This window comes from Drosophila miranda, chromosome XR (assembly GCF_003369915.1).
Source record: "Drosophila miranda strain MSH22 chromosome XR, D.miranda_PacBio2.1, whole genome shotgun sequence".
Lineage (NCBI taxonomy): Eukaryota > Metazoa > Arthropoda > Insecta > Diptera > Drosophilidae > Drosophila > Drosophila miranda.
The window spans coordinates 41,864,739-41,879,206 of record NC_046674.1 but is presented as its reverse complement, the minus strand read 5'-3'; the positions used below and the strand labels follow the sequence as shown (position 1 = coordinate 41,879,206).

The window sequence follows — 14,468 nt, the reverse complement described above, 5'->3', positions numbered from 1 at the left end:
GGATTTGTTACTAAGACTTAGTTCACACGATTTTGATCCAGTATAGTGGTCGCCAGAGCATTTTCCACAGACTGGCTTTTTAAGGCAGTAGTTTCGCGTATGTCCAAAATCTTGGCATCTAAAGCACTGCACCAATTCTTTACTGTGCTTTGCGTTAATCACTGTTACTCTGTGCCTTCCAATTTGAGTAATCTTAAGTGACTCTGCAATATTTGGTGTTTTCTTTAGGTTTACATAGAACATACTCTGTCTTGTTTTTAAGTTATTTATTTCATGATCATCCTCTTCATTTATTTCAATATTACGCCAGTTTGGCTTCCTGGGGCAATAGATGTTCATGACTGTGAAGCCCTTGTCGGTGAACGTGTGCTCAATTAAGTGTTTTGGTACATTTGGATGGATATCTCGAATAATTAATCTGTACGGCGTATCCTCTCTCAACTGATGGTGCCAGAATTCACAGTTTTACTTCGTCAGCATATCAACAACTGTTCGAAAAGCTTGGGAATTTTTTGCATATATACGCAAAACTCCAAATCTGGATGTGCGAATGTCATACTCATCAGCTGGAATTACAGAATTGAGAATTGTTTGTCCATTTTATTCACTTGCGGCACGCAAATAGCTGGAGGCTTACGCACAATGCTTGGCTGCTGCTCATTGCCAGCTTCGTTTGCTACTAGCGCATGTTGCTCTTCTTCGTACAGTTCCATGACAGATTCAGCTTCTTCAGATAGCGCTGCATAGCGATTATTTAGAAGTGCTACTGAAGGGGTTGTAGCAGGTGTATAATTTTAGCGGCCCTTGAATGGGTGATTTTTTGAATAGTTTGTAGTTGTGTGTAGTTTTTTTAATTGTTTTTGAGACTTTATCAGCTCTTTTTTGCTTTTTACTAATAGAGACCATCGGCATCTGAAAGGTACAATCTTTTCCTTGGGATACTTTTTTAGCTAAGCTTGAAGTAGACGCCTCAGCTCTCGAGGTGCTTGGTACAGAACATATGCTGCCAGTTAAGGTGTTTGCCATTGAGTAATTCGCTTGACAGTTCCCTGTTGAAAAAGATAGTGTGCTCGTGGTAATAGTGCTTGTAGTCGTTGCGATCAAGCTACTATTGTAGTTAGGCATTCCAATTGCCTTATATAGGTCTTTAGCCAAGCTGGCACGCAATTCTGCAGGTGCACCAGCTATTTTCCTCATCTTGTCAGTCGCTGAAAGCTTATCACTAAGCTGGGAATGATCAGGTCTACGACCATTTTTTGGTACTTCACGAAATTTGCTTGTTAAAAATTTGTGATTGCCTAGCATCAAGAATTCTTGCTGCTAAGAAAAGCTGTGCTTTTGTTGCCCTTCGTTTGCGGCTGCGCGCAGGGCGAGGGCAAAAGCTTGCCCGCTGTTATTTGTTGATCTCGTGTTACCGACACCGCTACGCAGTGTCTAAAAATAGATTCTCGTGCGAGATAAGCACACAGAATGCACTTTGTGATTATTTGGAAACTTTCACTGCGCGACACGTCCGTCTTCGACGAATGTATGGAAAGAACTGTGAATATAATAGTGTAGAGGTATTTTTTAAGTGTTTCCTAAAAAAACGAGGGGGAACGTTGTGAGTTGCTGCGGACACCGCAACTCTACAGTTATACCCGATACTTAGTCAGTATGGCTCTCCTCCGGCAGACGCCGCTAATATTAAACGACACGACAAAGAGTGCGTGCGAGAGAGACAGAAAATCAGTCTGAGCGTGACGTCGGGCGCTGCGTAGCCAGTGCAAATTGATTTGTTCCTTTTGGGTATAAAAATGATCCGATCTGATTCAGATTCAGCAGTCTGATAGATATGGTCATTATCTATGATTCTGCGTTTTTAGTTTTCTCGAATCTGCAATATTGTGGATGCAACAGATTTTCGTTCTTTGTGGGGGCGGAAGGGGGTGGGGCGAAATTCTGAGATATACGTTTTATAGTGAGATCTAACAGAAGTGCGGATACCAAATTTGGTTACTCTAGCTTTAATAGTCTCTGAGATTTGTGGATGCCCCAGATTTTCGTCCTTTGCGGGGGCGGAAGGGGGTGTGGCGAAATTTGGACACGAAACGGTCAAGGTCCGATATCACAGGAGTGTGGATACCAAATTTGGTTGCTCTGGCTTTTATAGGTTCTGAGATCCTTGAACTCATATTTTGCAATTGGCAAAGCCGACCATGAAACCTGTGTGTTAGAGAGAGACAGAGCGAGAAAGAATGAAATTGTTTTCTTGATTCTGGCTATAATAGTTATACGATCTGGTTGAGATTTTACACTCTAGACTCTTACATATAGTCATCCTCTACGATTCTGCGTTTTTGGTTTTATCGTATCTTTAAAAATGTGGATGCCACAGATTTTCGTCCTTTGTGGGGGCGGAAGTGGGCGGGGCGGAGTTTTGAAATATTTTTGTAGCAGTGACATATCACAGAAGTCTGGATCCAAAACATCGTTGCTCTAGCTCTTATAGTCTTTGAGCACTAGGCGCTGAAGGGGACGGACGGACGGACGGACGGACGGACGGACGGACGGACGGACGGACGGACGGACGGACAGACGGACAGACAGGGCTCAATCGACTCGGCTATTGATGCTGATCAAGAATATATATACTTTATGGGGTCGGAAACGATTCCTTCTGGACGTTACACACATCCACTTTTACCACAAATCTAATATACCCCAATACTCATTTTGAGTATCGGGTATAAAAAAAAAACGGTTTCGATGCTCTTGAACCTTTCTACTTTCTCTATAATTTATATTCCTCCTTTGTGTACCTAACACTGTCCTATAGCAATGTGCCTATATAATAACTAATCATTTAAACTCCCAATTGACCACAAAAACTAATTTAACGAACAACAGAATTCAAGAATCTTTCAAGTTGGAAATTAAAATAATAATAATAATTAAAATAAAAGAATTATAAATAAATAGAAAAATACAAAAGAATTAAAATATGTATATAATATAAAAAAATAAACTTTATATGTACATATATATGAGATAGCCGCTAAACTGGCATACAAATTTAAATGAGCATTTATGACAAAAAAAAACCACGTTTACTGGGCTTGATCTCTCTTCCGGCGTGTGGATCTGCCCAACTGTTTTACTTCTCCCCTTCCTTCTTTCTTACATTTCTCCTTCTCTCACGCTCATATATGCATTCTATTTGGAGTAAAGCAATAGTTCTTTCACTTACGTGTCATCCATCTCCAAAAGCGCTTTTGTCGAAGGCGATCCGCTATAATTGCTGAAATTTAAATTCATAGGAAGAGCACAACAAAAAAAAGAGAAAAGAACAAGGCGCGCAGAAGGCTTTCGGGGGACTGCTTTTATTCTTTGCTTTCGTGCATTGGTTTTGTCTTTTTTTGTCCTTATGCCTTTCTTTGCTTTGGGCTCCACATAGGGCTAGCCCTTACGGCTTAAGGGGAAAGAAAAACACGACTGAGTTAACAATGCTGCACTGCCGAAAAGGTAGCAAGGTATTCGTTCTACTTTAGCACATAGTGTCGCTGATCGAACTCACTAAAATATTGTCTATTGGCTCATTGGGTATAATTTTTTTTGTTTTTCTTTTCTACTTTTTCCCATTAAGCCAGGTCGGCCAAGGGCGAGATATTTACGCAAAAAATAATACAAAATTGGGGCAAACAAAAATGTTATGTTATTCCGCTTAATATAGCAGCTTCCCGGCGCCGACGATGCTGCTGATGTACTAAGTCGGACCCACAGTTGGAGCGACGATCTCTCCTCTGCCTTTGGTGCTTCTCTGCGCCAGCGGCGAATTCGTTTGGTTCTTGTGCTTTTTCGGGAGCGCAGTCTCTTCTCTTCTCTTTCTATGCACTTGGACTGTTTCTGTTTCTTCTTTTCGCCCTTGGAAATCAGCTTGGCACAAAGTGCCAATTCTGTAATAAAATAAAACCCATGTTCCATTCAACGCTACCTAGCGACATCTAAAAACCCCAATGTCCAACTTACCGCTTAGTGGCGATTGGCACTCTTCTTATATAAACTTGTATGGCCGTCCGAAAAAAAAGAACACTTTCGGTTGCCTTTCCTCCGGCGTGGGGTTAGAATGTGACGCCCCCTTAATGGGGTGGCAAATTTCTTTTCGTGTTGGTTAGTTTCTTAATTGTATATTTTGACAGAAAAACGATTCTTTTTTTTCGATTTGGCACTGGCGCGAGGTTAAGTTTTTTTTTCCGCTAATATTTCCTCTTTCAACAAAAACACTACCTTCTGACGCGGGGCCCAGAATCGAAAAGAGCGACAGTAGCTGGACTTGCATCCACGCACCCTCCTAACAGCGAAAGTGAGCCAACAGCATTTCCCTCGAATTAACCGCGGTTTACTCTCTCCCGAGTCCGAGGGGCGCTAACCGCAATTACGATATTCCGGTAATTTACTTGTTTTTGTCAGTAGTACCTTCTCAAATGCGTTACCTGGTTCAAGCGTCACTACAAATTCCCCCCTACCAAAATCACACTTTGGGGGAACAACACCAAAAGTGGGATCCACGCTTGAACGGCTATTAAAAGAAAAGTTATTGTTTTAAATCCTTGGCGTGAAACTTCCCTATTAATTTACCCATCAGATCTTCCACCTCATATTAGCAATTTCCTAGCTTCTGTCGTATCCGACTTTTTATAAACGCTGGTGCTAGTTTAGCGCTAAAGCCCTTCGCGAAATTGCTTTGCTGGAAATTCCGTCGATATATCTCCTGACCTACCACAAATGAAACCTGCCGACTGCGCAAATTGTATGTTCTTTCATTCCTAGCGTATTGGGCGTGCATCGTATCCTTTGCCTTATGTCTGATGAGGTCAAACGAATCCTCTTTACCAAACTGTACAGTGCGATCTTCCAGCAAATCATTCCATTGTGCCACACTCAACCTCAACTTCCTCATCCTCATCTTCTCGTCCTGCTTCCACATCTCCAAAAAACTAACTTCTCTTTTAGTAACGTATCAGAATGTTAGAGGCTTACGTAGTAAGTTCAGCATTCTTTTCCAGGATAGTGTTGCATTTGCTTCCCCTTTTGTGAGTTTACTGAAACCTGGTTAAAGCTGGACATTCTTACTTCCGAGGTATTTGCAGGTCGGTACACAACTTTTAGAAAGGACCGTTCGTCTCGACGTGCAGGAGAGGTTTTGATTGCAGTGGACTCTAACTTCACAGTCCAAGTTCAACAGGAACTGGAATAACTGTGTGTAAAACTGATTCTTCCCGCTTTCGCTATATTCATTACTTGCTCGTATATTCCACCTTCTTCGGAAATCTCAATTTATGAGCAGCATTTGTCCCCTTTAACCGCTGTTAAACCGTTTGGTCTTCGGTAAACGAGTCTAGTATCCTTGTGCCCATGTCGCGACATGACTTTGTGGACGGCTTGCTTGACCTGTCCCTGTCTCAAGTCAATCATCCGACCATAGTGTTGTTAACCCGAGCCCTTCCGCTCACTATACCTGAAGACGCCTACCATCCCACTTTCGAAGTGTCGCTAGATATAGGACCAACTGTATTGGATCGGTCGAGTAGGCTATCTGAATGTGTCCTCTGCTTTCGTAAGGCTGCGTTTGCGAACATTTATAGCCTCATTAGGGATTTTAATTAATCCGCCTTGTACTTATGCGCTGATGTTATAAAAGGCACAATAATTATACCCGATACTCAAAATGAGTATTGGGGTATATTAGATTTGTGGTAAAAGTGGATGTGTGTAACGTCTAGAAGGAATCGTTTCCGACCCCATAAAGTATATATATTCTTGATCAGCATCAATAGCCGAGTCGATTGAGCCCTGTCTGTCTGTCTGTCTGTCCGTCTGTCCGTCTGTCCGTCTGTCCGTCTGTCCGTCCGTCCGTCTGTCCGTCCCATTCAGCGCCTAGTGCTCAAAGACTATAAGAGCTAGAGCAACGATGTTTTGGATCCAGACTTCTGTGATATGTCACTGCTACAAAAATATTTCAAAACTTCGCCCCGCCCACTTCCGCCCCCACAAAAGACGAAAATCTGTGGCATTCACATTTTTAAAGATACGATAAAACCAAAAACGCAGAATCGTAGAGAATGACTATATGTTCTAGAGTGTTAAATCTCAACCAGATCGTATAATTATTATAGCCAGAATCAAGAAAACAATTTCATTCTTTCTCGCTCTGTCTCTCTCTAACACAGAGGTTTCATGGTCTGTTTTGCCAATTGCAAAATATGAGTTCAAGGATCTCAGAACCTTTAAGAGCCATAGCAACCAAATTTGGTATCCACACTCCTGTGATATCGGACCTTGACCGTTTCGTGTCCAAATTTCGCCACACCCCCTTCCGCCCCCGCAAAGGACGAAAATCTGGGCCATCCACAAATCTCAGAGACTATTAAGGCTAGAGTAACCAAATTTGGTATCCGCACTTCTGTTAGATCTCACTATAAAACGTATATCTCATAATTTCGCCCCACCCCCTTCCGCCCCCACAAAGGACGAAAATCTGTTGCATCCACAATATTGCACATTCGAGAAAACTAAAAACGCAAAATCATAGATAATGACCATATCTATCAGACTGCTGAATCTGGATCAGATCGGATCATTTTTATACCCAAAAGGAACAAATCAATTTTCACTGGCTACGCAGCGCCCGACGTCACGCTCAGACTGATTTTCTGTCTCTCTCGCACGCACTCTTTGTCGTGTCGTTTAATATTAGCGGCGTCTGCCGGAGGAGAGCCATACTGACTAAGTATCGGGTATAACTGTAGAGTTGCGGTGTCCGCAGCAACTCACAACGTTCCCCCTCGTTATTATTGACTTGCCTTCGGTATTAACATAGTTTCAAGTGCTTATGTATGCGGATGATGTTAAACTCTGTGTCCAGTACAAGGACATTTCATTTCATTTTCGCTTGCAATCCGATCTCAATAACTTTCAGTCATGGTGTTGTGCAAACTTGTTACACCTTAATGCCTCGAAATGCAAAGTTATGACATTTCATCGTTCTAGCCCTTTGTTGGCTCCCTACACCCTATTTGGTGGTTCTCTTGAGAGAATTACCCTGGTGGATGATCTGGGTGTTATGTTAGACCCCAAGTTAAAGTTTTCCGAACACATTTCTACCATGGTAAATAAGGCCATGGGCGTGCTTGGGTTTAGAAAGAGGTGGTCAAAGGAATTTGACGACCCCTATATAACAAAGACTCTCTATACCTCGCTTGTTCGTCCGATCTTAGAATACGGCTCCTTTGTATGGTGCCCTCAGTACATAGTACACCAGGACCGTATAGAATTAGTACAGAAAAACTTTTTACTCTTTGCTCTGCGGGGCCTTAACTGGGATGCGGGTGCGAGACTCCCATCTTACTCTGGTAGACTGCTATTAGTAAACCTCCAGCCTTAGTTAACCGTAGAAAAATGCTTGGTGTGATTTTTATGCACAACTTGATCAGGGGTGACATAGACAGCCCTGATCTGTTGAGCCGCATAAACTTCACGATTCCTATTAGACTTACTAGAAATTTTCTACCGTTGTTCCTTCCACTTTGTAGATCGAACTATTCCTTGCATGAACCGTTTAGGGTCTTATGCTCGGATTATAATTCCCTCTACCATATTATATCCACCACTAATTCTCTTCCTCTTATTAAATTACTAATCCTTACACACCTTTCTAGTAATTAGTAAATGTAGTGGTATTTTTATTTTGAATGCATGTCTAGTTCTCTTAGAAACTTTCGTGCTAATCTTCCTCGAATATTAGTCTAACAGCTATCTTTCCTGCATGCTCGCGTAACAGGCTTCTGCTGGTATGACACGGGCCACTTGACGGTGCAGTAATTGCATCGCCTCTTGAAAGATGCAGTCATTGCATGTCAACGTCCACGAAGCTATGCTAGGGGTGTGGAAGAAAAGGGACGCTCTGAGCAACGGCAACAAGGCCGTCAGAATCAGTAATCCCAAGGAATGAATTAGTCCAACCAGAACCACCAGGGTAAAAATCACAATTTTAAAAAACAAAACGGCAACTATAACACCGATAGAGCTCAGGCCGGTGGCGAAAAAGCCCCAGAACCGATGGACGTAGACCCCTAATCCTCGAAATTCAGGCAACGAACGAACTGGCGGAAATTTCAAAATCAGGGTCAAAGCCAAAGTAGCAAACGCCCCACCGGTTGCGATCGTGCAACTGGCCAAAGGCGGCAAAAGATAAACCTCCTAAAGTCGCTGAACAATAGGCGAACTACGCACAAGTAGCACAGGAAGCGGTAGCCAAAATAGATGATGGCAACGACACAGATAGCGACAACGCTAATTTTTTAGGGGATGGTCCCTGCTGCCGTTCATTCGGCGCAGAATAGCAGGGATTGACATGTCTTTTCTAATCGACCAAAAATTATATCAGACCAAACGATTGGCTAAAGAATGTTACCCCTGTCGAGTCCCCTTTCACGGTGCACTACATCCATGGCTCAAACAACATCACGCAAAAATGCATGATACCCATGTTTGGACACGACACCTTCTTCTTCCTATTAGATTCCATGACTACATTCGATGGGATCATAGGACTTGACCTACTAAAACAAGTAGGAGCAGTATTATGTCTTGATGAAGGCACAATAAAAATAGGTAAAACTTCGGAGGCGCTGCAGTACCTCAAATGTACTAACGTCAACCACACTAAAAACGAAAATATACAAGCACCACCTGCGGTAAAAGCGAATTTTCTAAAAATGCTTGACCGCTACCAAAAGGCTCTCGCAGACTCTAACGAGTCGTTGCCTTATAATACAGCCGTAGTGGATACAATCCGTACGACCGAGAAAAACGCGGTCTACTCAAAGCTGTATCCATATCCCCAAGGTGTCGAAGATTTCGTAACTTCAGAGGTCAGCGATCTCCTACGAAATGGCATCATCAGGAAGTCCAGATCCCCATACAACAATCCGGTATGGGGAGTGGACAAAAAGGGGACGGACGAAAGAAACTGAATCTAAAAACCATCTCCGACGCATACCCCATGCCGAGCATCACCATGATACTGGCAAACTTAGGTAAAGCAAAGTACTTCACCACTATCGATCTCAAATCAGGATACCACCAGATCACTCTGGCAGAATCTGATCGGGAGAAAACGGCATTCTCAGTTAACGGGGGGAAGTACGAATTTTGTCGACTCCCCTTCGGTTTAAAAAATGCCGGAGCTATTTTCCAGCGCACGATCGGTGATTTTCTACGGGAACAAATCGGTAAGTCGAGCTACGCGTACGTTGCCGATGTCATCGTCTTCTCCGAAAACGAGCCGGATCACGTCAAACACGTTGGTTGGGTATTAAAAAACCTTCACAGTGCAAACATGAGGGTGGCCCGCAAAAATTCACAATTTTTGAAAGAGATCGTCGAGTGCCTCGTCCTTAACTAAATACGTCGCAAAAACGGACCCTGAAAAGGTGAGTGCCATTCAGCACTACGTTGAGCCCAAAACTGTATTTAGCGTCAGGTCATTCATGGGTCTAGCCAGCTATCACCGTTGTTTTATAAAGGATTTCGCAGCAATTGCGAAACCAATCTCCGACATGCTGAAATGAGTAAATGGATCCGTCAGCAAGTACAGGTCAAAAAACATCCAGGTAAAGTTTAATGAGGGCAAACGCAACGCGTTTGAAAAGTTAAGAAACATTCTAGCCTCGGAGGACGTTACCCTCATGTACCCTGACTACCAAAAGCCATTCGATCATTCGACCATCAGCCGCTCACGTTCTCAGGATCCAAGAGCAACACAAATGCCAAAAACAAACGCTGGATAGCCCCAATAGACGAAACAGGGGCCAAGCTCTTTTACAAGCCAGACAAAGAAAACCACTTGGCCGATGCTCTATCGCGCCAAAACGTTAACGCCCTACAAAACAACCACGAGGAGCCGGAGTCCGATGCGACCACGATCCACAGTGAGTTGTCCCTGACTTACACAATCGACACGACTGACAAACCGTTGAATTGCTTCCGTAACCAAATAGTGTTGGAAGAGGCCTGGTATGCATACTTGTTGGCTGCTATCGGCGGAAAGGAAGCCCCCGCTAATGCAGACCTTGAGAAAATTCTCAGCTCTCTCAGTATTGAGGTGGATACTGAACGTCTTTCAAAGGTGATTAAGGAACTCGATGGCAAAAGTATTGAAGATCTGATCAAGGAAGGACGTGAAAAGCTGTCTTCGATGCCAGTCGGCGGCGGGGCTGTATATGCTGCTCCGACCGCAGGCAATCCAGCAGCTCCAGCAGGTGGGGACAAAAAATAAGCTAGCAAAGATAAGAAGAAGGAAGATTCCGAGTCTGAGGATGACGACATGGGTTTCGCTCTCTTCGAGTAAGCCGACATTGTTGGCATTCTCCTGAAAAGTCTTATATAAAGCAAAACACGTAAAATATCATGAGGTTATATCACAAACAAAAAAATGCGGAGGCCGGAGAGATGTTACACGTTGACATCTTCTCCACAGACAAAAAATTCTTCCTCACCTGCATAGACAAACTATCCAAGTTTGCAATGGTGCCACCCATTGCATCCAGGATAGTAGAGGACCTTCGACCCCCTCTACTGATACTGATGAACGTCTTTCCTAAGGCAAAGCAAGTCTATTGCGATAATGCGCCTGACCTTAAGTCCGAGACCATAAGGTCTCTTCTTTTGAACAATTATGACGTAAACATCGTAAGCGCACCACCACTCCACAGCGTATCAAACGGCCAGGTGGAACGTTTTCACAGCACCCTGTTAGAAATAGCCAGGTGCCTCAAACTCCAAAGAGGAATCGTAGACACGGTCGACCTCATCTTTCAAGCTACTGTCGAATATAACAGCTCCATTCATTCGGTAACTGAGAAAAGGCCCAAGGATATCGTAACCACCGCTTCGCCGGAATGCATCCAGGGTATTATAAAAAAGATAGAAGAAGCACAGGTCGAGCAAAATGCCAGAATAAATAAAAACCGACAGAACCGGGTCTTCGAAGTAGACGAAGGAGTCCTAGTAAAAACCGCAGGCTAGAAAACAAACTTTCGCCCCTTTGTGATGAAAGAACATTTGAAGCGGACTTGGTGACAACCCTCATCAAGTGGAGGGTGGTCCACAAGGACAACCTCCGTCGGTAATTTGTAATTTTAATCCCTTCTTCCTTATAACATTTTAAGCTTATAATACTGACACTTTCACTCTTGACCACGACGACGGCACGGGTAATGGACTACACGCACGCGAACTATATTCCCATCATGGACGGCGACATACTGCTTTGGGACCAGTACGGCTACTTCCGACACTCGACTAACCTCACCGACTACAGATCCATGACCGACGAGACAATGAAGTTGACAGACTTGTTTCCACAATCCCACATGAGGAAGTTGTTGGAGATAGACACAGGACACATACAAGACATGCTAACTGCCCTCGACATTCACCACAGAAGGGTAAGAAGCCTTGACTTCCTGGGGTCAGCTCTTAAGGCTGTAGCGGGTACGCCAGACGCAAATGATTTTAGGAATATAGAACGAATGCAGACGCAGCTAGTCACTGCAAACAATAGACAAATCAACATTAACACCAGAACGCAAGAACAAATTAACCAACTTACGGACACAGTCAATAAAATTCTGAAGACCGCAAAAGACCAACAGGTGGACACGGGTCACCTGTTTGAGACCCTCGCTACGCGCAATCGAATGCTAATAACCGAATTGGGGGCTCTTATGCTCACCTTAACTCTTGAAAAGGTTTACGTAATTAATCCAGAGATTATAGACCACACTGATATCGAATCAATTCTCACTGATCAAGTTACAGGGACCTCTATTACAGACTTAATGAAGGTGTCTAATGTTAAGATAGATAAAAAATTGTATAATCCAATTCCCCATTGTAAGCAAGCTATGCAGGAAAATCACCATCTACCCAGTCGCGCACAACGGGCTGGTACTCCAGCTACAAGACAACCTGGTAGCCGAATGCAACGGGAAGGTCATGGCCGCGACAAATTGCACCCAAACAGCGACAGCCACATTCTGCAAGGGGTCAGAGAACGTTACCTGTGCGCAAGGTCTCCATTCAGGGGACATCGCTCACTGTCAGACGCAACCAATCCACCTCGACCCTGTCACTGTGGCTGACGACGGCATCATCATCGTAAACGATCGTAGAGCCACCATCAGCTATACGACTGCGCTGCAATAAGGGTCCATGGAACAAAGCTCATCACGTTCCGTTCATATGCCAACGCTCGATTCCTACACCGAAACAGCATTCGGAATCGAGCCTCCGCCGTAGCGGCGTCCGCCCGTCCAAATATCAGCAGCCACGACATGACACTCAGCCTACCGTACATTCACCGGCTGAGCGAAGAGAACTTGAACTTCATCATTGAAGTTAGAGACAGCGTTGCCATCTGGATGTGCTAAATAGCCTGCCGTTAGGCACGATTTCTGAGGGTTTAATTAGACACTGGAATCAGACAGACCGACAGATCAAACTTGTGCACTCAGTCGACTTTCAATTATAAGTGCGTTTATTCTAAAGCGGCGCCCTCTTCATGAGCGGCTGCTGCTTGCATAGGCTCCGTTCGCAACATGGTATAAGAGCGCACGACATTACAATTCAAGAGCGTGATTTCATACATGTCTCTTAGGTATAATTATAGATATATATATATAGGCAGGCAACTGATTTGCCTTAACATCGGCCGCGTTGACAGCCTATAGGCTTCAATCCACTGGAATAGGCGCCAAGCGATGGATCGATCGCTTGTAGACCCCGGCCTTAGTCCTAATCACGGCCACGCGAACCTTCCCGTCCGCTCCTGGGATTGCCTCCTCCACTATTCCGGTGAGCCACATTTGAGGGGCCCGTTGTCCTCGTGAATTGCCACCACTCTGCCTGGCTCCATGTTGGCGACCTCCTCGGACCACTTCCCTCGCTGTTAAAGGCTGAGAAGATAGTCTCTGGACCAATCTCTCCAAAATCTTTGCTTGATGGCAGACACGAGCTGCCATCGTTGCAGATATGAGAGGCTGCTGTCTGGTCTGGGCAGCTCTGATTCGGGCGCCAGCGAAACTAGCGTTCTGCCGACTAGTAGATCCGCTGGAGTCAACACCTCCCCTTCGTTGGGGCTGCCGCTGTCGACCACCAGTGGTCTGGAATTGAGCACGGCCTCGACGTCCACGAGAACCGTATGCAGCTCGTCCTTTTTGAGCACTGCGCTGCCCATAGCCCTGAGCAGCAGATTTTTGGTGGACTTCACCGCCGACTCCCACAGGCCTCCAATGTGCGGGGCTCGCGGGGGAATGAATTCCACCGAAAAACTGTGAGCCGCAGCATTCGCCTTGAGGGCTTCGTCCTTGGCATTGACTGCATCCATGCGCTCCTTGAGCATGCGAGCTGCACCAAAAAAATTCGTGGCGTTGTCGCAATAGAGTTTGACAAGAGGCCCACGACGTCCAACAAACCTGGATAAGCACAGAATAAATGTATTAGAGGTCAAGTCTTTTACAATATCTAGGTGTACGACCTTAGATGCAAAGCAGACAAACACTGCTATGTACATCTTAAGAGGCTGCTTGCCACGAATCCCAAGCGATACACGAACCGGTCCAAACAAATCAACTCCGCTAATCTCGAAGGGTGGATTCCCACGCAATCGATCAGCGGGAAGGTTTCCCATGATTTGTGAGAGAAGCTTCACCGCCTTCTTGTAGTGGAAACAATGTACGCATCTCCGGACAATGGCACTGCACTTTCTTCGTGCATTTATCAGCCACATGGACTGTCTAGGAATCCCACTAGTGCACGGGGTCCAGCGTGAAAATTGGCTCGATGCAAATAGCTAAGATAGAGGGTAACAAATCTACAATTTTTTGGCATTAACAGTGGAAATTTTGCATTATGGGCTAGAGAAGCGTTTAATAGGCGACCACCTACTCGAACCAACGAAAACGAGCATGAGCCCACTTGTTCTTCCGAAATGAAAGGAGTTAGTTTTTGAAGTGATGCCTGCAACTTTGATGACTTTTTTATTTTGTCAATCTCCTGCGAGAATGCGTCTCTTTGAACAGCTTCAACTGCTGCTAGAAACGCTGCGCCGAGCTTTTCTGATGACGGACAAGAACTACTCCAAGTTACTCCTTTCCTTTTATTTATGAACCGGCGGATATCTGCAATTGTGCCTACCACTTTCATATATGATGATGAGTTTTCTATTAGGGTGAGGATGGGATTGTGTTCGCCATCGGCCGCGACAAGCGAAGTGGCTACCTTCTTCTTCTTCTACGCGTCCGCTTCTGTCAAACGTAAATAAAGATTTTGAGGCAAATCCATGGCATTTTGTTGCAGGAATGACGGGCCGTTAAACCAAAATAGTGAATCTAAGTCTGCTACTGATGATCTCCGAGATACTGGAT

General features: G+C 44.5%; 1 pseudogene; it reads left to right on the top strand.

The window, feature by feature from the left end:
• Window positions 1-1,526: 1,526 nt before the first annotated feature.
• Window positions 1,527-10,467, top strand: LOC117186096 (annotated as a pseudogene).
• Window positions 10,468-14,468: the final 4,001 nt, after the last annotated feature.